Raw genomic sequence first — 24765 nt, 5'->3', positions numbered from 1 at the left:
GAGGGCGGGCGTTCAGGTGGACGGTGGACGGTCACAAACATAACATGTGAGGCGCACCGTTGCTCTGATCCGCACCAAACTTGGCACCAACACTGGTCAGGGGTCTGAGGGTGTGGCTGGGCTTTAAACAGCCATAAGTCCAGTTTCCAGCATTCTAAAAGCCACAAACTTGGTAGGTGCTCTTACACGGCAAATAGGGAAGGGCTGTAATTTGCTGATGCCTTGCCCCCTCTGTGTTCCTATTGGCTGAGGTTTAAACACCCATAACTACAGTTCCCAGTATGCTAAAGGCTTCAAAATTGGAAGGTGGTCTTACGGGACAGTATTAACTAGACAGTGTTAACTAGACCCTCCAGAAAAACGTGGGCAAAAATCGTTGATTATGCAGGCTAAAATCCTTGATTATGCGATTAAATATGCCTTTTTTTATGTGATGAAATTGCGGGAAGTTGCGAAATATGAGGAAAGTTGCGAAATATGCAGTAACTGGAAAAAAGGTGATTCTTCTCCCACACCCTGTTACTAGGCTACGACAGAATGAAAAAGAGCCTTTTTAAAGACCTCCTAGAAGCAAGCTACATCACAGAAAGTGCTGGTAATGTTTTCGTTTTTTTTTTTTTCAACGTACGCATGGCTTAAACATTCCTGAGTCACAAAATTGTCAAAAAAATTAACAAATGCTTCCTGCTTTATAAAAGTGAGGTAGAATAGAACATCTATTATGCTACAATAATATTTTCAAAGACAAAGACAGAAACTGAGTAACTGTTGAACATCAACTCGCCACAATAACAGGATTTTGAAAATAGCAGATCTCTCCATGAGGCAAACCTACTTTTTACATACAGTAATTGCTGTTGGGCAGAAACCTCATATATCCATGTTTAAACTGTTCATGTTTTTTCTCTTTTTTTCTCCCTGTAAACTAAGGCTCTAATTAAAATAAAAGTTTATCATACAATAGTGTCACACAAAAGTAGTGAAATAGGCTTGTAGATTGGCTATTTCAAACTGTTGTTTAAAATAATAAAAAAATGAACGGTTTTGGACGTACAAAGTTTCCACCTGACAGCAATGATATAAGAAAATGTGATCAGCATGAAAGCTGACAGTATGCAAAACTTTGGGTTCCCACGGTCATGAAATTCATGGAAATATTTTGAAATTCAAAAAACATTTTACAGGCCTGGAAAAGGGTTGGAATTAACTTCATGTTTTGGAAAATATTTGAATATCTACCTTACAATTGGAATCTACAGTCATGCGCCAGAATGTTTGTGCGTCTGTATGTAAGTTGCATCATGCTTTGGGAGGGTTGAACGCAGCGAACGCCGTCTCGCTGGGCTGAGCGGGCTGCTTCATCAATCTGTGCCGCACATTCTGGTCCTGCAAGAGCCTGTGTGAATACATAGATAGATGAACGGGTGAAATGTGTCCGTCTCTCAGTTTGCTTTCGTTTTCGGTTTGCGTCTCGAAACAAACACTGCTGTTGCTCTCGCTTTTGGTTTGCGTGTCGAAAACCTCTACAGCCTACTACACGAGAGCCTCGCGCCAGCGACTAGACGGAAGGGTTGCGTAGCGACCCGCACCTCTAGTAACTTACATTTACATTTCGTTTTTGGCTATTGAACTCCGGTCAGGATATAGATGGGTTAAGAGCCTCGTTATTGCGTCATTGCTATAGGCCTGGAAATCGGCTAAAATAATTTGGAAAAGTTTTGAAAATTAAAAGTTGTTAAAAGTTTGTGGGAACTCTTGAAAATTAAACGTTGTTAACTCTGTTAAGTGAAATCTCTGACCATTGAATGGTTCTATAAAACTTAGATACACAATACTGTATTGCTATGCAATAACAAACAAAGAAAAGTGCAGTCTCTCACAACTGTAAGGTTGTAGTAAAGTTAAGCTATGAGCACAAAAACAGAGCAATGATCTTACAACTGTAAGTTTTTTTTAGAATAACACACAAAGAAATACAAGAAATGCAATCTTACAACTTTAAAGTTGTATTAACTACTGACTGCATCAACAAGAGTTCACGGTGTATGAAAAATGCACACATAGGTTACCAGCATTTTTGAGCGGTACAACCGCTCCTATAAGAGGGTTTAGGACCCATCCGTGGTGAAAGTTTTTCTTTCCGTCGTGACAATTTGTCTTTCGCTGTGACGCCATGCTGTATTGCAGTATTGTGTAAAAAATGTAAGCACGTCACTTCGCAGGACGTGCTGTGATTGGCTACCGAGATGCATGATGAAATTAATAACTCATAAATACCACCGCTCACTTCACACTGGGTGTGATTCTTTTAAGAGCAAACTTACAACTCTCAAGCTGTATTAATTCCTGCATTAAATGAGAGTCCACTGTGTTTGAAAACGACTGCATAGCCTGTGTCACTGTCCAATCATTCATCCTCCATCCCCTCTCCCTCAACATCCATGTTCTCCCACTCCTCCAAATCCCTCCCTCCCCCCCCCCCTCTATCACCTTTCCCTTCTCCCTCTGAAACCTCTCCAACTTCTCAAACGCTCCACTGCGGATCCGTTGGTTATGGCATGAGAAGACCAAGGCTTTGAGGTTTTGGTTGGTAGTTGATCTCCTTCGGCTGGACAACACCAGCTTGTAGATGCTGTTGCTTCGTTCAGCATCGGCTGAGTTGGAGACAGCATCTTTGTATCGGTGGGCCAAGGAAGACAGTGCAGGAAGTCTCTCCTGTAGGCCATCCCAGAACACATCCAAATCCACCACGCCAGACAGTGCAGCTCTGAGTGCTGCTGGACCCAGGGCTGTGAAATAAGAATGTCTAGTAGATTGAGGATTTGTTTGCACTTGTCAGCCATTATTGATCTGCACATTCAGGGACTGAGCCAGGTTTGGGTCTTGAAGTATGTCATGGAGTCTCTCCACAGATTGTGGTACACTTCTGCCACACACCTGTGAATGAAAATCATAAAGTGAAAGAAAGTGATTAGGTCAAACATACAGTAAGGGTTAAATGTTAATACATTTTTACATTGATATAATTAACTCATTCATGTTTGTGTGTGTAGGTGTAACGGGCCTAATTGGTGGAGAAAGGGATGATTACTGTTACGTGAAGTTACACATTTATTTACCTGTGTTTCCATCTCGATTAACTCCTTGTAGTCAAATGTACTCTCTGTGGTATTGTACTGCAAAGAACCAGGAGTTCCACCGTGTTGCACAGGGGTTTGGAGGCACGGTCACCTGAACAAAAGGTTTGCGGAAGTGATTACCGATGAGGCCTGCAGAATGTTGTGTGCCATGCACGTGATGTGCAGTGAGTTGGGATACAGCGCCTGCAGAGCAGATGTGAATGCCTTCTTCATGTATGCTGCATTATCTGTGTCAAACACAATCACATCCTCATTTTGAATGCTGTATTCTTGTAGCCACTTTATGACAGCCACAGATACAGTGGAATGATTGCACTGCTCAAGGAACACGGTGTCTGCAAGGTAGGCCAGGATCCGACCAGAATGATCCTTCTTGAGTGGTGCAAGCAGGATGTTCAGCATGCATCTCCCCTCTACATCTGTCTCATCAAATATCACAGCAACAGGTTTTTCTGCAAGTGTTTTCAACTTTTCTTTTTCCTTCTCATATACTGCTCCCAAGTATTTCTCTTGAAGCTGGTGAAATCCTTGAATGGCTCCGCCATTGATTACTTTTTCATTCAGGAATTTCCTCATTGCAGGATGGTCGGTCTTAGACGATGTAATGTTGGCAGTGCAGCTGGCGACCCAGATCTCACAAATCTACAAAAAAAAATGGATTTTTTTTTTTTTACTATTGGGCTGTCTTATTTATTCACACACACACACACACACACACACACACACACACATCACGCAGTAGCAAAAACACACGCACACACACACACACACACACACACACACATACACACACACACACACACACACACACACACACACTTCTCCGCCTCATTCTGTTTTCATTTACTCGTTTGTTATCTGACCAGCTTCAATCTTGTAGGCTACTCACCTCTTTTCTTGTAGCCCTCGCAATGGTTTTGGATGTTGATGCCTCGGTGAACGTGAGTTGTTTGGCTCTCTTGTCCGCAGCAGCAGAAAGCATTTTCGAATGTTTCGCGCTATCAAAGTGGGTCGACACCGTCGATTTTCTCTTGTGCTCCAACAAACAGTTGCACGGTGTGCAACTGTGTGTTGGCCCCCACTTTCGTGCAAGACATCGGGGTACTGCTTTGCCCGGTCTTTAGCAGAAATGTTCGTCGGTAAATGAGATGGATTAGATTTTATGATTATGATTATGCCAATATGCGAAAATATGCAGCCTTTAAAAAAATATGCTGCCTTATACTTTAAATAAAGTTTAGCTCAGCATAATCTGCACCATTTTGCTGATTATGCGGTAAAATCGGGTCTAGTTATCACTTTAAATGGCCATGCTTCGGTGACCATTGCTCTTATCCGCGCAGCCTGAAAATCTAGAAATACAAATCTGCAAAGTAACGCGTAACTAAAAGATTTCAAATAATTGAGTAAAAAGTATAATATTTGCCTCTGAGATGTAGTGGTCTGGAGTATAAAGTATTGAAAATTGACTGGAAAGCAGCATCAGGAATCCAGTGCATCCACAGTGTCATTTTAAGGCAAGGCAAGTTTATTCTACAAGTTTATTCTACTACATCTCTTGGTGCTGTCATCCACTCCCATGGCTTTTCCTACCACTGCTATGCCGATGACACCCAGCTGATCCTCTCATTCCCCCCCTCTGACACACAATTGGAGGCACGCATTGCTGCTTGTCTGGCTGACATCTCGGAGTGGATGTCGACGAACCACCTGAAGCTCAACCTGGACAAGACCGAGCTGATGTTCATCCCGGGGAAGGGCTGTCCTCACCGAGACATGGCCATCACCATTGAGAACGCTGTGGTGACGTCAATTCGGACTGCGAAGAATCTCGGTGTGACCCTGGACGATCAACTGTCGTTCTCGGCTAACATCGCATCAGTGACACGGTCCTGCAGATTCCTCCTCTACAACATCAGGAGGATTCGCCCCTTCCTCACGGAGAAGGCAGCCCAGGTACTCATCCAGGCTCTTGTCATCTCCCGCCTGGACTACTGCAACTCCCTCCTGGCTGGTGCTCCGGCATCTGCCATCAGACCTCTGGAGCTTGTTCAGAAAGCTGCGGCTCGTCCTGTGTTCAACCGCCCCAAGTTCTCTCACACTACTATCCTTCTCCGTTCTCTGCACTGGCTCCCCGTAGCGGCTCGCATTCAGTTTAAAACCCTGGTGCTAGCCTATAGGGCAGTGAAAGGAACAGCTCCTTCTTACCTCCGGGTTTTGGTCAATGCCCACACCCCTGCCCTACCACTCCGGTCTGCCACCTCGGGGCGACTGATTCCCCCGCCACTCAACGGTCCTTCTGGTCGATCGACACGGTCACAACTTTTTTCTGTTCTGGCCCCACAGTGGTGGAATGAACTTCCCACTGATGTCAGGACAGCAGAGTCACTGCCCATCTTTCGCTGCAGGCTGAAAACCCACCTCTTCAGGAAACACTACCCTTCCTCTTTGCCTGGCCTACTTGTTGTTAACTAGTTGTACGAATGCTTGTTTTATTGTTGAATTGTTTATTGGATCTTGTTTAGTCAATACAATTATTTGTTTTAGCTCCTGCTCATTTGATTTAGCTATTTTGTCTCATCTGTTTAAGGAAATAGGTAGCTGATATATTGCACTTTTACCTTAGCGCTAGGTATGCTCCTGGTCGCTTGTTATTGCAGAAATTGCACTTATAACCTATGGTGATTAGTAGCTTTCGTTCCCTACCTTTGTTGATTGCACTTATTGTAAGTCGCTTTGGATAAAAGCGTCTGCTAAATGACTGTAATAATAATAATAATAATAATATTCAATTTGTATACACAATTGTATTATGTTGTGAGCTTTGCATCAGTTGCATAGCCCAGTGGCTGGATGATTTTGGGGGGCCCCCAGATGACACTGAAGTGACAATTTAAGGACTTTTAAGAAGTTTTTAACCCCCCCCCCCCCCAAAAAAAAGAACTACTATAAAAAATGGTCACACATTGGCCAATTTGTCAAATAATATAAGAAAAATAGCCGATCTACAAGCTCGTAGATAGGCTATTTTCACAATATTTATTGTACCGAGTCAAACTAAATTGAATCCCTCTACTCTTACACTCCAAGTGCTTATCAGGAGAAGGAGTCCCCAGTTCAAATATAATTATTTTCGGGGGTCACGGCCTGAAAAGGTTGAGAACCAGTGGCATAGCCTATTAGCCTACGTTGGTCAGAACACTTAACAATTAATGTTGTCACTAACTGCATATGTGTACATGCACTTTGCCAATCACCCGTGATTCACAGAGTCCAAGTGTTTTACTGCTTCGGTACCGTCAGGTGAGTATTATCCCACTCTCAGTAATTTAAGCATATTTGCTAATATTCAGCCGACAAATCCGAGTTTAATAGCCTACAGCTGAGCACTCGGGTGGCGCAGTGCTAAAGTGCCTGCCCACCACCGCGGAAGTTGTGGGTTCGAATCCACGAGGGGCATCCGGCTTTGTCTATACAAACACAATTGGCCCGTGTTCGGGGGGAGGGAAGCCGGGCGGGGAGGGTGATATCACTGCATGTATTCCTACGAGCTGGGGCGGAACCTGTCAGCAGGGAGTGTTGGGCGGGTGGAGTAGGACGAAGGCTCTACGTCCTCCCGGTGGGGGCTCCTCACTGGCAGGTGAGTCAGTAGGATACAACAGCAAGGGAGGAATCAATTGGCTTAAAGGACAACTTTGTCTTTTTACAACCAAGGCTTGTTTTAGCTTGTAATTAAAGTAAATAAAAGATGAGAGTTAAAAAAAAAAAAACTTTTACTGCTTTCTTTAGTTTTAGCCATTTTAGCGTTTTTCTTTTTTTTTTTACAGTGGGCGGGGGCATTCGGTCCGGTGGCTAAATATGTATTTTGTTTTACACAATAACCCGCCGATTTTTGTATTACTTACAGTAGCCCTTCTAGCCCCAAATAAGCCACATCTGGCCAGCAAAGACCACATTGAATGGAAGGGGGAGGTAACCTTTGAGTTCAGAGTTCAGAGTTGTTTCCTCTACAGACAGTATGGCAGCCCTGGCACATTAGATCCAGTTTGTTCAGACAGTAGGCCTATTCACTATTCACAGAAAACAACTTGTTTCTTCTACCTCTTACCATCGTCATGGCGGCATACTATTCTTCCGACAACTCTACGGATGAAGAATTAGAATTCACCTACGACGGTCGTCCATATTTGTATGAGCCCGAGTACACTGACGAAGAGCTGGCAAGACGAATGCAGCAGCAACAACAACAACAACAACAACAAACTTCTGTTCCAGAAGATCCAGATGCACCCAGTCGACTCAATAATACTGAATGGTGCACTGTGTCATTGTGTCTCACTGCCCACTGAGAAAGAATGTAAATGTTGTAAAGAATGGGACTATTTGACTCCAGAATTAGTTCCAGACCTTTTTTGGAAAACACAGAGAAACGCTGTGTAACTGTGTGAGGAGTTCCCACCCTTGCTCGCCGCGTCTGTTCTTCGAACCGTCTTCCGCATGTCTGGGAAAAACTGGGACAGTCAACCGGAGCCAAAAGGACCAAATGGACAACTAGCTAGAGTGAGTGTAACTACAGTATTCAAATCAAAGTAATAGCTATATAAAACCTAATGTCCCGTTATTTACTAATTATGCGTACTTGTAAATGTTAGCCTATTCTGCTTGTATGATATGTCAGTTTCCCCATTATTTATTATAGGCTAATGCAAAGACTGTTTTCTTTCCCATACAGCCAATATCGACTTGTTGCCTACCGTGTGGTCCTGGAGTGGGCACCTCAAGGAGTGACTCTCGGTAAAAGGTTCGAAAAGTGATTCCGAGTTGTATTATAATGGCTATGAGAAGAAAATACCCATCTCCAACTGGGATTTATGTTGGATTCAAAGAAATCGAAGATGCAGTTGATAGATGCAGTGTATAGAGATCCCCTCTACAGTATGTCTTTGAATATGCAACTCATGCTATATCTATGTGTAAAAAAACATTTCTGGGTCCATTTGGTTCCTTTATTCGATTGCATTATAAATAATACCCATATCCCACACTGTAAAACCCAATGCTATAAAACAATATTTGGTTTATGTATTGAAAACTTGAAATATGTTAAAAGGTCCTTCTAACTTAAACATATCGAGTACCTTGAGCATTTTGTTTCTTTTTGAGTAATATAAAATGCTGATTTTTTATTAATCTGAACTATTTCTGTGGATTAAACAGAACTCAGAAGCTTTTATTGGCATTAACTTAAATCTCCTCACGTTCAACATGAGTGCATCTGACGTCAGCCTACGTCAGGATGTAAAGGCTAAGTGGGCGGGCATTAACTCTCTGAAAGTTCTTCTTTAATGGCGGACCTTCCTCGCACTGCACTCTAATGCTGATTTTCTACAAGCTTCCATCAAAAAAACACTTTATTCAAGAATATAACGACTCACCACGTCAACTGTAAGTATATTAAACATGAAATCAATAGTTTTTTATAATTTGTTGATATTACGTTAGTTTTAGTTGTTGAGTTGATTCGCCCGCGTAAACTTGTGTGTGTGTGCGTGTGTGGCTAGAAATAAAAACTTGGTGTCTATTTCATGGTTTCAGAGCATGAGAAACTCAATGGAATACTTATCTTTATGATTGGGTGTGTCTGGACCTTTCATTTGCATATTTCCAAGATGGACGCCACGCGAAAATTAGTTTTACTATGACTTTTACAGTGACAGCTGACTGTTATGGCAACAAGTCTGCTTTTTAAGCAATATGAACACATTTGGTCAGTTTGAGCTTTCATTTATATGTTGTCAATATGGCAGACCCACACCATGAGTCTGGTCAGAGTCGTGTAATCCGGAATGCAGAGACGGTAGTCAAGGTCATGACAGCAGTGGAGACTAACCCATGATCAACATATCTACAGGACAGTGTGCTGATTCAACAGTCAAGGACGACTTGATGAGTGTGAAAGAACTGGGTCTGAAGGCATTGTGTGAGTCACTGTCCAGTGAACAGAAGAAGACAAGCATAATTAAGCTTAACACTTTCTACACTCAAAACACATCATCTAAAAAATCTAAGGGGAAAACCTTAGCACCTGGCAAGAGCAATGAAATTACTGCCCTCCTGCGCATGACCCAAATCATAGCCAGTGGTGGAGAACTCAACCTTGTTGACTTTATAGGCAACCACGAGTGCAGTGACTTCCCCCTTCCTTCTTCCAGGAAGATGGCAGGATGAGAACAGGTACCAAGGCAAACCTTGTTAAGGTCCTGAAAGAGGAGACCAAAGTTGCATGCATCCCTGACCTGCCTACAGAAGACATAAAAACAGCAGTAGTTATTGATGCCATGTATGCCATGCGCCATTGGTTGTTCCTGAAAGGTGAAGCATTTGGAACAATCGCTGAACGATACCAACGTCTGCTGTTGAATGATGTGCCTGCTGGCACAGAGATCATTCACTTCTGTTTTGACCGGTACAGTGGACCTAGTCTTAAGACAGCTGAGCAAGAACACAGATATGCTTGACCAAAACCTACCAAAGAATATGAAGTCAGTATGCATTACACAGCTCCAGATCCTCAGGAGTTTTTTGCTGTGTCAGCTAACAAGGCAAACCTATTGAGTTTCCTCTGTGACGAATGGTGTGAAAATGAGAAACTTAAGTCGGCCCTTGGTCCAACACATCTTTACCTGGGTGGGGGGTTTAAAGAAGAGACAAGGAGTGTGGTGATCAAGGAGGGGTCTATTGAAGATGTCCCTGCACTAGAATCCACACAACAGGAGGCTGATACAAGAATAATACTCCACACCCTGTACAGTGTCCAGAATGACAAAGTTGACAGAGTTGTCATCCATGCCAATGACACAGACATCATCATCATGTGCCTTTACTATGCAGCAACCCATCTCAGATGCCTTCCAGAGCTGTGGGTGAGAACAGAGCAAAATTCATACCTTCCTATCCATCAAATGGTATCAGCACTGGGGCTCGCACAGTGTCGTGCCCTGCCCTTTATCCATAGTTTAAGTGGCAGAGATACTGTACCACCAGCTATCCCTTCTTCACTGGGAAGAAGGCATGGTTCAAGGCCATCATGCGTCTGGATCTCTGCACTTGAGGAGTTTGGTGAAAACTCTTATGATTCCCTCTCAGATGACGTCCATCAATCCGGCACGAGACCTCACAATTGCTGTATATACATCCAAAGCGGACCACCAGGAGGATTTTGACCTGAGTAAGCTTAGAGTGTACAAGTTCCTCAATAATAGATCAACCCTCTTAAAGCTGCTGCCCCCGACAGAGAATGCCTTTGACCTGCACCTGAGAAGAGCTGTTCTAGCAACCATAATAGATAAATGTGCACATATCGCCAAGCCGGATATTCCTTCTTTCACAGAGTATGGATGGTCTCTCAGTGCTAGCAATGCAGTCCCCCTTGCATCTACCGAGCCAGTCTGGCCTGTGTCAATGAACAAGGCAATATATCATGCAGCTGTATCAAAGGCTGCCAGAAAAACTGTTCCCGTGCAGAGAAGGCAATTCCATGCTACTTAGGATGCCGTTGCCAGGGACTGGAGACACGATGCAGCAGGATCAGTGCAACACATGACAACAGTGACAGTGAATAGCATGGTACCATAGTATCATTGGCTTTAGAAGCAGGCAAGACAGCACCATAGAGGTCAAAATGAACCTTTTGTAGGCAACCTCAACTCCGCCTTTACTCTATTTGTCACTAAGTAGTCTATCTTTTGTTATGTTACTTGAATGCATACCACTATGTTAATTTTTATAGCCCTAAAGTTGAAGTTTTTGGCAAGTCTTGGAGTGTGCATGTGTCTGTTTATATTGTATTTAGTTTATTAAAATGATACATAAGATACATTGTGGGCTTTTTCTCCGATTTTCTCTGCAATCATCCCCACAACTATAGATCTATAAATCAATAAATCTGAGGGAAAATGTAATACCATACATTATTTATGACTGCAGCCATATTGACAACATATAAATTAAAGCTCAAACTGACCAAATGTGTTCATATTGCTTAAAAAGCAGACTTTTTTGCCATAACAGTCAGCTGTCACTGTAAAAGTCATAGTAAAACTCATTTTCGCGTGGGTCCATCTTGGAAATATGCAAATGAAAGGTCCAGACACACCCAATCATAAAGATAAGTATTCCATTGAGTTCCTCATGCTCTGAAACCATGAAATAGACACCAAGTTTTTATTTCTAGCCCATCTGGTTCAAAAGTTATTGCCAAAGCTATTTTCTGATAATATTGAGGCGGCCATATTGGATTTCCAGCAGCAAGGTGACCAGGTTGTCCATATAGGTTGTGATCCTACTGGGTCATAGATATTATTTCTGGTGGCCAACCTTTTATGGCAGGGCAAATGCAGCATACCCCCCTGTGCCCCCTGGGTATAAGTTTTTACTCTACTGGATGTCGGCCATCTTGAATTTCGGAGTCAAAACGAGGTCTTACAATTAAAATTGTGTCTGATTTGGAATCCTCATGGTTGACTTGTATGGAAAAGTGCCTTCATACATGATTCTAGGTAATTCAGATCAAAAGTTATTTTTTAGAGATGGCGCCGGGCGCCATTTTGAATTTGGCTGTCTAGCAAAAAATGCCAGGATTTTTGGGAGGGACCTGGGGGCTAAATCTTTTCTAAAGGGTCCATAGAGGTCAAATCAATCGTCAAACCATCCTTGCCAAAGGATGGTCACGGAACCTCCATTTGTGACTCTACTATTGGTCCCCTGGTGCACGTTTGGACTATGAGGTTTGAAGGGAAACGCCATTTTTTAAGAAGGTGGCTCATGACACTATGAACTTTAAAAATGTTTTGAAGACGTTGGCAACCAGACACCAAAACATGATTGCATATCACCTTAGTTCACCATCCTTTTTCAGCCCTGAAGTCCAAACATCCAGAGTAGACTCTGTATTGGTTTCAGCTCTTCCAGAGGTAGCCCAGGCACACATTAGACAACACACAGCCAGTGACACAGTCTACAACACATCAAAGGTGACCATTCATGGCACAGACTACACCAGTGAAATGTTTGTGTCTGTTGGACATAGTGGGGGACTTTCAAAATTCAGCAAAATTGCACAGATCTACCTTGTAAATCAAAATGTAACCTTTCTCTGTTATGATTTTGAGACCTGGTATTTAGAGCATCTCCGTTCCTATGAGCTGTCAGCCACATGGTCAAGCCAATCCGTCTATGTGCTATCAGATCTCAACGACACTGTCACATTCTCAGCATACAAGATTGATGACTTGGTGCTGTTGACTCCAAAGAGGTTCATACATGTTAAAGAGAATTAGTGCAAACGAGCTTGTAAATATCAAAGTGTTCCATTAACCTCTCTTATGTCTTTCCCTCCCCTTTTTTTCTTCTCCCCCCCCCCCCCCATGTCTCTTGATTCATTAGTGCAATGGCAGCCACAGACCCTCCCTCAACCAATGATTCTTTGTGTCGTTGAGCCAGACCGTGTACGGAAATTAAAGCTCAGCTCACGGCCAGCCTCTGTAGATGCACTGATTCGGATCATGAAAGAACAACTACAGTTAGACCTCGACTTCAGCTTGGAATATGACCCAGACTTTGATGGACACCGTACTGAACTAGGTCAAATTGAGGAGTTGCCACAAAAAGCTGTTGTACACATCTTACTGTCCAAAGATTCCTGTTCTACTTCTACTACATCTACTGAACTACTGTCAGACGTCCCATCCCCAGAACGTCTACAGAGGTGGCCAACAGGTGAATTTGAAATTCCCAAGTTTTCGTTTGATGTTGAACTGGTACTTCAAAAGGAAAATGCTGAATATGAAAAAAATGGAAAACATCTGAAGTTGAAAAGAGACCAAAGGCATGACATCTTGGAAGCGCTTGCAAAAGCCATCTTTAGCTTCAAGGCTTACGAGCAGCTCGCCGACAGAGAACAGGTGGCAAAGGCACTCGTGAAAGAAGCAGGATCTGACTGAATTGGACTGAATGGATTGGCAAAATTAAGCATAAGATGGGCAATTTCTGGAGGTCTCTGTTAATAGTGGAAAAAGAAGTCGAAACCATCCTGAGAATGAATCTGATGATGAAAGATGATGCAGACCACACTTGCCCTGCGGCGACAGACCATAGTGAATGCCCACCCACAGGTGAGAAAGATCCTGGACCAGTGGCCTGCTCTCCGAATGCAGTCTGAGGTAGGTTCAGTAATCACAAATGTTTTATTTTTAAACAATGGGTTAGGGTTAGTTACACACCATACATAACTGTATGGATACACCCATACAGTTAGACACATTCACACATGAGAGCTAACCAGTACAACCACAATCCTACACCTTTAGCCATTGAGCAGTTGGAAGTTCAGTTGCCCCGACTTGCTTTCCCATTCAGGGGATGGAAAAGGTAACCTTGCATGCTCATCTAAACTCTAGGGCAACGCCCCACATGAGAAATAATCAACCAACATTTGAACTTTTGTTGTATGTTTGCGTCTTGTTTTTTTTTTATGTAGGTGTATGATGAGTTCCAGCGTATTACGAACCAGAACCTGCCAAACACCTTCTACGCTGAGCTGGATCGCCACACTCCACGGTTGATGACTATGTTGAGGCTGAAAGCATACAAAACAGGAAAGATTGCAGAGGCTTTGGCTGAAATATTCCAAGCCCATGATGAACAGGTTAAGATATTATGTATCTACATCATATGACAAGTGTAATGACCCAAATGACCTGTCTTTATGAAACAATATATACATTCATAGATTTGCACACATTTTCACGCTTTCTTTTTCAAAAAATAAATAAATAGCTCATAGAGCGTCGCTCTGTGCCACGCTATGAGCTTGTAGATCTGCTATTTTTGAATAGCCAAATAAATATTAAAATGACACAGATGAGTCCCTGGTCTTAATGGGTGAAAGACGACGTATTTCCCGGCGTGTCCGCCGGGATATGACTTGTGCGGCTCTGTCTTCTGATATGGTATTTTCTATGAAAAAAAAAGTTATTCAGGCTAATTAACTAGTATAATAATATTTACACTTCTGTTTTATTCTTCTATTTTCACTGTGCTCCATGCCCTTCCTGTATTTCTGCGAGAGGATGCCTCTGCAGTCTTCAAAACATGCACAGTGAGTCCTCATCATCAGACCTAAATTAACCTTTAAACGTCTTGTTCATGCCCATGTTATTTTATATACAGTACAGCGATGACGGGCTCTAAACACTTGTTAAATTGTACAAATATATTGGGCATGCTGTGTATTCATATTTTAACAAGCACTGAAGGCTGTCTAACAGTTTTACACTGACAATCTAACCATCTCTGTGAAGGTCTCTGGTGCTGGGTGGACCTCAGTGATTACAGGACTGACATGACCATTGTCTTGTAGAAGACATTTTCCAGGGCATGTGATGTTATTGAGCTGTTGTTGAACACACACTCTAGACTAGACACTATCTTAAAATATGTACAATGTTTTTTCAGAACAGATGCCACTGTAATTCAGTGACACTCTTAATTTCGGTGCCCTTTGGCAAATATACTGTACATACAAACCTAGCCAAAGTGGACAGCATCAGTGACATGCAAAAGCATCTGCAGGGCAGTGAATGTCCTCATCTGATCAAAAGTATGTAACATTTTAAGGGGGTTTAAGTTTTGAAAAGAAGGGAGGAAAGTTTTGAATCTCTTTATTCCGATTAATAATCATTGCTAAAGTCTGTTCAGTAACTGGGGTGTCCCCAGCTCTTTGGTAAACAGAACATTCATATCAGGATACCAATTTTATCCGCTATGAAGAGAGAACTCCACACAAGATAATTGATCAGCTTCAATTATCTAGTAATTTAGTATAGTATTACATTTCCGAATTCGGCTGCTTTTTTAAAATCATCACTTTTAATTGCACTTGTTTATCCTGTATCCTCTGAGTTCTTTCTCCACCTCAACTGATTGGACGGACAGAGATATACCATACAGAGAGAAGCTGAACGCGGACACAAAGGCACGCTACCTGGAAAACAACGACTGAACTGAGCGGATTCGATCAATATGAACGCACGGAGTGGCACACACTGACGCTGACGGAGGATTTTGATCAGCTGCCGCCGCTGACAGAAGTCAGCATTTATCAGTATCTTGTTTGTGGAATGAGCTTTTCCACCCTTGATGACTTTAACAACCGTAGATCTATGGACTGTCATAATCGTTTTACGGTGGGCTTTGTTGGTCATCTCCAAATGTACACAGTCAACGCTGAGTACATCATCGTCCAAACAGAGGTGGGTCAAATCCGTACATTTTAACTCCAACGTCTGAACACTTGCTATTGCATCCGGCAATGCAGCACCGTTGTACCATTGCTACTAAATTAGAGCGACAGACAAGTTAGAGATGGAAGATAATGTACACTCACTGTCTACACTTGCTGCTTGCTTGACAAGAAGCATAGGACTACAGACTGACGTTGCAGCCCGTCAAATTAGTCAGTATATAAATTGGCGTCGAAAGTGGACAGGTGAATCTTAACTTTGACGTTCCCTAAACACGCAGCTTTAAAAGAGCACCCGGTCTGTCGCACCATAGCAGCTGCTAGGGGGCTGGTCAGTCATTTAAAAAAAAGTCACACACAATAGCGGTAAAGCAAAGCAAGCAGTATATGGGACATGGCTCTGAAGTTGTGGGACTAGAAGTTGTAGGAGAAAGAGATTTCCATGCTCATGTTAATGTCAACAGAAGAAGATGAACAAGAAGAGGAGCCTGTTCAGAGCTCCTCTTCACTATCCAAAGCTGGCCTTGGCAGCCAGACCTGTGTTATGTATCCCCTCCACATACATGCCGTCGGAGCGAATTTTCTCAAAGGCTGGCTTCATTGTTAGCAAAAACTTACAAAAACTCACTCTCTCTATCTCTCTCTCTCTCTCTCTCTCTTTATTTTTTTATTTATTTATTTATTTTTGGACAAGGTCAGCTGAATAATGACAGTTTGACAGCTAGCCTGCCTAGGCTAAATCACCATCTACATCAACCAGCAGAGAGGAGACCACCTTCTCACTTACCCGAGGCCAATACATCGCATTAGGCCCAGTTTATGGGCCTTGCGGGTAAGTTTCGCTCCACAACTGGACCTGTTGACGGTCATATTTACGTCCCGCACAAGCCCCTACTTGAACACCTACTGCCACACCACACTTGCACTTTTCTCAACACCCCCCTGGAGCCCGGTTTGTGTTACGCCTCCACTCGCCGCAAGCTCCTGAGGACAGCCGTTAATAGAAACTCGGAGGGCCTCCCCTACCCCCACCCAGCTGAGCCCCCCCGATGCTTGCTTAGCATCGCACCGCCATCACGCACATCTATGGTTGCACAACGGTCGCCGTCCTCTGTAAGCCCACCCTCAGCAACAGTGTCCTCTCCATTGCATCATCCCATGCCCACTCCGCTTCCCCTCTTCCCCCCCACCATGGTAATCATCGGCGATTCAATCACAAAGTACATCCGTTTTGTAAACGCTATAACCCATAGTTTTTCTGGTGCGACCACCACTGACATCCTCGCCAAACTCCCCGAACTCCTGTCCTCTCTCCCGTCCACCGTTAAAAGCATTATCCTCCACATTGGAACAAACGACAGCCGATCTGTAGTAGCGAGGTCCAACATGAAACGCATCATCTCACTCCTCAGCAGCTGTGGATTATCAGTACACATCTCCGGTCCACTTCCCACACTCGACCGCGGTAATTTCCAACTCAGCCGACTTATGTACCTGCACTACTGGCTCCAATCTGCGTGTCACTCCGTCAACCTCCATTACATCAATAACTTTTTTCTGTTCTGGGACCGCCCGTCCTTTTTTATTTCTGACGTTCTACACCCGAGTAGACTTGGGTGTAAAATGCTTGGAATTAACCTCCGCCGCTCTGTGTCCGCCTACAGGCATTCACATTCACAACACTGACTTCTCACCCCGTCTGACCCGGCTGACCTTCATCACAGAGTTCTCTGATTTGCTTTCCCTATCCATGCCCAACTATGACAGGGTGACCCTGCTCGGGGACTACAACGTCCATATCTGCTGCCCCAATAATCCGCTGGCAAGAGAATTTCTCACCCTAATACAATCTTTTGATTTTATATTTCAGCCAACTGGCCCTACCCATGACAAAGGTCACATCCTTGACCTTGTGATGTCTTCTGGCATGAGCATTGTCAACCTAGTAAACAACGCCTCGGAGTGGTCCATCATCATTTTTTATATGCTGATTGCTCCGCCCCTCAATAAATTACGGGCTCCCATTCGCTCTCGCATCATTAACCCTTCAACCTCTGCCAAATTTAGTTCTGTGTTTATCTCATCTGCCACTCCTCCTGCCCTCTCTCACTCTACTGACATTCAGCTCAACTACTTTAACAGCATCTGCCTAACTACCCTTGACCTTGTCGCTCCATTTAAAACCCGTACAAACACACCCAACGTCACCTCACCCTGGCTCAATGATCACACCCGGGCACTTAAAAGAGAACTTCGAAAATCTGTACGGAAATGGAAAGCCACAAATTTACACGTGTTCTACGAAATCATGAAAGATCTAATGAAATCGTATAATAATTAAGTTAAAGATGCCAGAGCAAATTACTTCTCCAATCTCATTGCCAAGAACTATCAAAACTCCAGAACTCTCTTTAGGACAATTGAGCATGCCGTCGCCCCAAAGAGCCCTGCTGGGTCTAAACCTGGGCTCTTTAGCTCCAAACATGAAGCCCTCCGTAAGGAACCTAGGGGTCACCCTTGATCCTGACCTCAATTTTGAAGGCCATGTAAAAAAGGTCATTCAGATATCCTTCTACCATCTCAGAAACATTGTGAAAATCAAGCCCTTCCTATCCACCCCCGATTTAACGAAAGTAATTCATGCATTCATCTATTCACGCCTTGACTACTGTAACTCCCTATATTCCTGTCTTTCTAACAAATCAATTCAACGGTTACAACTGGTCCAGAACGCTGCCGCCCGGGCCCTGACCGGCACTAGAAAGTACGATCATATTTCACCAATTCTAGCCTCCCTACACTGGCTCCCAATCACTTTCAGAATTGATTTTAAAATTGTATTAATTACCTTTAAGGCCATCTCTGGTCTGGCCCCTTCATACATCTCCGACCTACTCGAGCCATATAATCCAGAGCGCAATTTGAGGTCCTCAGACAAAGCTCTACTCGAAATCCCATTCTCCAATAAAAAAAACAAAGGGTGATCGGGCCTTCGCTTTTAGAGCCCTGACTCTCTGGAATGCCCTTCCCTTAGAGATCAGGCTTGCAGAGTCTGTGCCCCGGTTCAAAGCCCTCCTGAAAACCCACTTATATAGAGTCGCTTTTATTACCTAAAGACTTTTACCCATTGTGTCCTACTGTATTGCTGCATCATTTCTTTTTTTCTGTTTTTGCTTTGAATGTTTTCATATTTTTCTGCTCTCCTACTGTATGATGTATATTATATGTGAAGCACTTTGTAACTTTGTTTCGAAAGGTGCTATATAAATAAAGCTTTATTATTATTAAGTGAATTTGCACTTTTTTGCATTTATTTTTATTTAAAAGAACATCCAGTTTTATTATTTATGTTGCCTAGTGTAGGCTACTGTGTGTAGCCAAGTCCTCATCGAGTCCTCATCTGTTGTTCCTTCATGCTGTCGGTTTACAGAAAAGAGCTACATTTGTTTGATTGAATACTTTATTAACAGTTTGCCAAAACAAAAAAGCACAGATTTATATAAAAGGATGCTAAAAGAATAACCCCAAAACAAGCCTATGGCTTATTTCCATTGAAGTCCTGTGTCTATTATTCTGTCTTGATAGACAATAAATGTACAACCTGTGGCAAACAAAATGTCTCCTTTTGTGTGGAAATAATAAACGACACGCACTTGTGTTTTCAAAGAGATACATTATTCTCATCTCTGTTCTTATCTACTCTTAAATCAAACTGAATTTAAATAGAACCGAAATTGAAGAGTATATGAAACGACATTCTTACAGTAGGTGTGATTATAGATCACAAACTCTGTTCAATATATCAAAGGTAAAATCAAAAATGTTTGCATATATTGTATTTTTCTCTTGTAGTGTCATAGATACAGTACATGTCATACTGTGTTGAGGTCTGGGGGAATGTATATAAAACAGATATAGATCCTATTATTAAACTACAGAAAAGAGCTATTAGAATAATAAACAAAGCTAATTACCTTGAATCGACAAATCCATTATTCATAAAGTCCTGCACATTAAAATGTGTAGATATGGTGTACATAAAAACCTTGGAAATAGTTTTTAGTCTACCAGTTTGTATTCAATGTCTTTTTAAACCAAGAGAAGGAAAGTATAATTTAAGAGGGTTATGTATTCTTAAAACACGTAAAAAAGCAAGAACTAATGTAAAAGCTAGATGCGTTTACATTTTGGGAGTTATACTATGGAACAGCCTTAGTGATGGGTTGAAGTTGTGTACATCTCAGGGGAGATTTAAAAAAAATACTTAAAAAGTAAAATATTTCAGGATAGAGTTTTGAGTAAAACATCTTTTGTTTCGCTTTTATCTTGCAGCATATTTTAAGATTTTTTATAATATTAAAATATATTTTGTTTTTAAGAATTGTAAAGGATAGGCAAAGAATACGCATTGTGCTTCAGCCTATTCCTTTTTTCAGTCATTGAGTTTGGATTGTGTGAGTGAGCTGACTTTGAATATGTACATTTGTGATTTTTTATTTTTGTAAGTCCACACAAGTGTGTTTTGATTTGTTGTAAACAAAGACCGAAAATAAACCATTGAATCATTCATTCATACTCTTGCTACACGATTCACATTATGCACGGAATGTTATCATCAATTAATGTCAGTCATCAAGTCTCACGGCAGTTAATGGATTTATTTAATTTTATATGCTTAAAACAATGTTCAAATTACTGTTGCACTGCATTATGTGGACATTGTTTAAAGTAGCACTTTTAAAAAATGCCAAATTGCATGCTTCGTCATATCGCAGTCGTGCGGCTAACAGAGCCGATCTACAAACCCTCAATGCGTCACATACGCGCTGCTTAATGGTCTTGTAGACCGCCTATGCTATCTGTGCAACACCGTCGTGCGAAGAGGTACACACCGGTCTTGTTATTCACCGTGTCTAGTGACAAAACAGTCAGACACATACAGAGTGCTGTGTGGTGAAAACATACAAGATTGCATTGGGATTCATGGTTAAGGTGATATACTGATCATAATTATTACTACAACACAACAATGGATAAATAGGCATGCAACTTATCACGTGTGTGAATTATAATGATGGCCTCGATAAACATAACATATTGCTATAGCCCATTATAAGAAGCAGCTTCTGTTAAGGGTGAGTGAGGAACTGGACCCAAATGCAGGATGACCAAAGGTTCAACTTAAACAATGTATTTGAATCACAAAGGTGGTTAAACAAAACGTGCGCAGGTGCAAAATCAAACTCTCATGACAAACTGGTAACAGGCTAATACAGAAGGCATGACGCCAAACACATGCTCACACTAACATAGGACGACAAATTAACAAAGAGTTGAACACACAGGGGGGTATATATAGACAAGGACTAACTAGACACAGGATAACTCAACTGACAATCAACACTGGGATAGGCTGAGGGACTAAGAGGACACAGGTGGAAACATTGGCAAATCACAAGACTGGTTAGACAAGACCATAGACATATAAAGGTAGACGCCTCCTCTGGCTCTGAGGCGTCTGTATCTCGGGCGCGCACCAGCTTCCGCCCTCAGTCGCGTGCGTCACAGAAGGGGACGTTCGGTAGGCCAATCAGAGGCCTACTGAACGCCCCCTTCTGTGACACACACGAATAGGGAAAAACTTCCTTGGACCAGGGGCGGAAGCAATACAAGGGTATTGCGATACAGGTCGCTCCAATGAACTGCAGAGGCCAATGAGGTATCTAGGTTTCTATATCTATGGACAAGACGGGTACAGATACATAATGAGAACAGGACACTCTAGGAACAATACTACAAAATAAGAAGCACTGGGGAATCTGGGAACTACACAAGATTAAAACAGAACGTAGCGCTAAGAAAGAAGAACAGAATTAGGCCTAAATGTCCAAAAAGAATAAACACAGTCAAAGTCCATGCGTTGAGGAGCAGACCGTGACAGTAGACAGGCAGAAGGTGAGACAAATAAAGAGACAGACAGATCAATTGATAGACAAGCAGGCAGGCGGACAACATGAGATTTGATACAGCAGGCAGGTAAAAGGGTCGAAAAGGGAAACTGGCGGACTGGGGACTAGACAGACGGACAAGCGTGTTTTTTTATATGTCATTGTAGGTACAGGTAGCAGGTCAGCACTTGAAGACCTGAGGGGCCGGTTTGGAACATATCTAGGCAGGCAGTCATAGAGGTAGGAAGGTGCCAGACCATTTAGAACTTTATAAACTAGTAAAATAGGACAAGGAGACATCGGCAATGCGAGAGGAGAACATGGATCAGGTGGCTGGAGAGAAGTCTCAGGGTCCAGCGGCTGGAGTGCAAGCCCAGGGTCTGTCAACTGGAGTGGCGGCCTGGGGGCCAGCTGCTGGACTGTAAGCCCGGCCTCTGACATCAGGAGGACGGGATGTCTCTCGGCAACAGCAGCGCCTTGATGTTGCCGGACAGCAGGTCACGCTGGGTGCTGGACAGCAAGAGGAGGCTCACCATCGCTGGGCGGCAGTGGAGGTTCACTGTTGCTGGTCAGCAGTGGAGGTTCACCGTTGCTGGTCAGCAGTGGAGGTTCACCGTTGCTGGTCAGCAGTGGAGGTTCACCGTTGCTGGTCAGCAGTGGAGGTTCACCGTCGCTGGGCAGCTAGGGCTCCTGGTAGCCCACACAAAGGGCCAAACAAGACCTTTCGAATGGGTCTAAGGCTGGAGGCTGTTCAGGATAGGCGGGGGCGGAGTAAGGACAGACAGGTTCAGGAAACGCAGGAACAGATAGATATAGGCTCACCAACCCAATTCTAATGGGTTGGCATGCAGACAAAAGGTTGAGACCTTTTCAAAGTCTCAACCTTTTGCTCAAGGCTAATGGAGGGCTGGAGGCTATACTCAACAATGGAAATATCGCACACAGCTGTGCTGGTAGAAGATATTGTCTACATCTGGTGAGGGAAATAAAATGAATTGTTTTGTAACAGAGCATGAAGGGATACCACTGTCCTAACATCACGGGGGAATACCGGCACAACGTGCTTCATGCAGTTGATGTCAACACCCACACATGGTTCAAGCCAATGTTCTCTGGTCCAGCGGAGAGGCGTTGCCACTCAGCCTGTGTCTTGGAGAAGGTCATGTTTATCTGTGGAGGAGACACCAAGCTGACTGGAAGCACTAGTGACATCTACAAGATGGACTCCACCACAATGGTATGGTCTCAACATCTGAGGGTTTGACACAGAGACCAACTGCTGGCTGAGCTTAATGCACAGATTCCATATAGACGTTGGGATCATTCAGCCTTTACCTACAATGGAGAGCTGCACATATTGTTGGCTTCAACTATTATCTGAACCAGACCTTCAACGATTTGTGGAAATTAAATTCTAAGACCTTCTTGTGGAAGAAGGTTGAACCCAAGGGCAAAGTCCCGGATTGGACGTCTAAAAAATGGACTGTTGTATGCTGGGAGGTTGTATCTTCCTCTTTGGAACACAACTCATTGTCTTTCACTTCAGTCCTAGTCTGAAAACGCTATGCAAACTAGCAGTTATTCAGTATGGTGCGGAGCAGTCAGAACTCCCACACAAAGGGTGGCGTAGTCGGTAGCGCTGTCGCCTCACAGCTAGAAGGTCCTGGGTTTGATTCCCGCCGGGGACGCTGTGGGCGCTGGGGGCGTGTCGTCTCCTCCGCGTCATCGGTGCCCATACCCTAGGTGGGGTTGGTGAAAGGGCCTTTCTGTGTGAAGTTTGCATGTTCTCCCCGTGTCTCCTAGGGTAGGTAGCCTGACTAAAGAATATGCAGTAATCCTGGTCTCTATACTGCCTCCCCCTGGTCAGCCGGGGCATCTGATAGAGGGGAAAGGAACTGGGGCAAACTCCCCCCTGTCAGGTGATAAGAAGCGGCTTGCTAGCTCCTCATGCATTGAAGGAGGCATGAGCTCAGTTCTGGGCTCTCCCTAGGCTGGCAGAGGGAGAGTAGGTTACAAAATTGTGGGATACAAATGTAAAATTATAATGAAATTAAAATAACTCCCACACAATAATCATTTTGGGAAGTGGCAGCAGAGACCAGAGTGCAAACTGACCATCTGTTCAGTGGATGCTGAGCATGTGGAAGAACAGGCCCTGTGCATCCTAGTCAGAAGACGTGTAGTCTCCCCGCTTCCGTTTCGTCTTTACAGTCGCGTAAAACTGTCCTAATATGAATCAAAATCATCTAAGCATATATATACCTTGCTGCTTATCAGAAATGGACATTTTTAAATAAAATGTAAAGGCATTTTAAAATATATTTTCGTGAACGGAAATGACGAACAGATGACAGCTTCCGTTCTCCGATTTCGGGAGGTGTAGTTCCAGACTCTATGCAGCATTCGGAGATTGTGGAATAGTTGTCTGACAATTCGAGACTAGAAGTAGGATCTTTGTTTTAAACGCAGTTTGAGAGTTTTCATTCGTTTTAATGAGTTTAATTGTGTTATCTTTGTCTCCGCCCGGCCGAACGACTGAAGGCAGCAGACTATGTTTTCGCCCCTCTTTGTCCGCGTGTGTGTGTGTGTGTGTGTGTGTGTGTGTGTGTGTGTGTGTGTGTGTGTGTGTGTGTGTGTGTGTGTGTGTGCGTCTGTGTGTCTGTGAGCAGCTAATCTCCGGCACAATTGGACCGATTGGTCCAGCTATGCACACACACTCCTTGGAGGCCAGAGCAGAACCTCTGCCCTACATTTTTCACATCGGCCTGATATATTTTTCCTGCAAAACACATTTTCTATTACTCACTACAGATTTTGTCCAAACCTCTGTAGTCATATGATCAAGACATATCTGCCACATTTCTCGCTGCGAGGCGTTGTGAGCTTGTAGATCGGCTATTTTTGGCAAAGAGGTATAGGTGTAGAGGGGGAAAAAAGAGCAGACCACGTAAACAAAAAAAGTAATCTGAAACGCAATTTTATAGAATATAGAGGGGGTCCCTGCTTCATCCCTCTCTCAGCTAGGGGGTCCTTGGCCTGAAAACGTTGAAGACCCCTGCACTAAGCCAAGGAACAACCTCTATTCCTAATATTTCAAATCTCCTCTGTGTTGTGTGTTCTCGTATTGTGTCTTTAACGTATCACTGTAAATAGAATAGGGATGCTAGGGTTCAAGTGGTTGATAGATTATTATTATTTTATTACTATTAAGTTCCTATCACATAAAGATTGGTTGCCCCCCCTGTAGTAAGTCCTAGGACCCCCTGTTGAAGACCCCTATTTTAGAAAATGAAATGAAAGAGAGACAGACTGTACATTAAATGTGTGTGTCCCAACCCCCCCCCCCCCCTTTCCCACACACACACACACACACACA

Source organism: Gymnoscopelus microlampas (assembly GCF_963454915.1).
Source record: "Gymnoscopelus microlampas genome assembly, chromosome: 12".
Taxonomy (NCBI): Eukaryota; Metazoa; Chordata; class Actinopteri; order Myctophiformes; family Myctophidae; genus Gymnoscopelus; species Gymnoscopelus microlampas.
Note: the sequence above shows the minus strand (reverse complement) of the source record.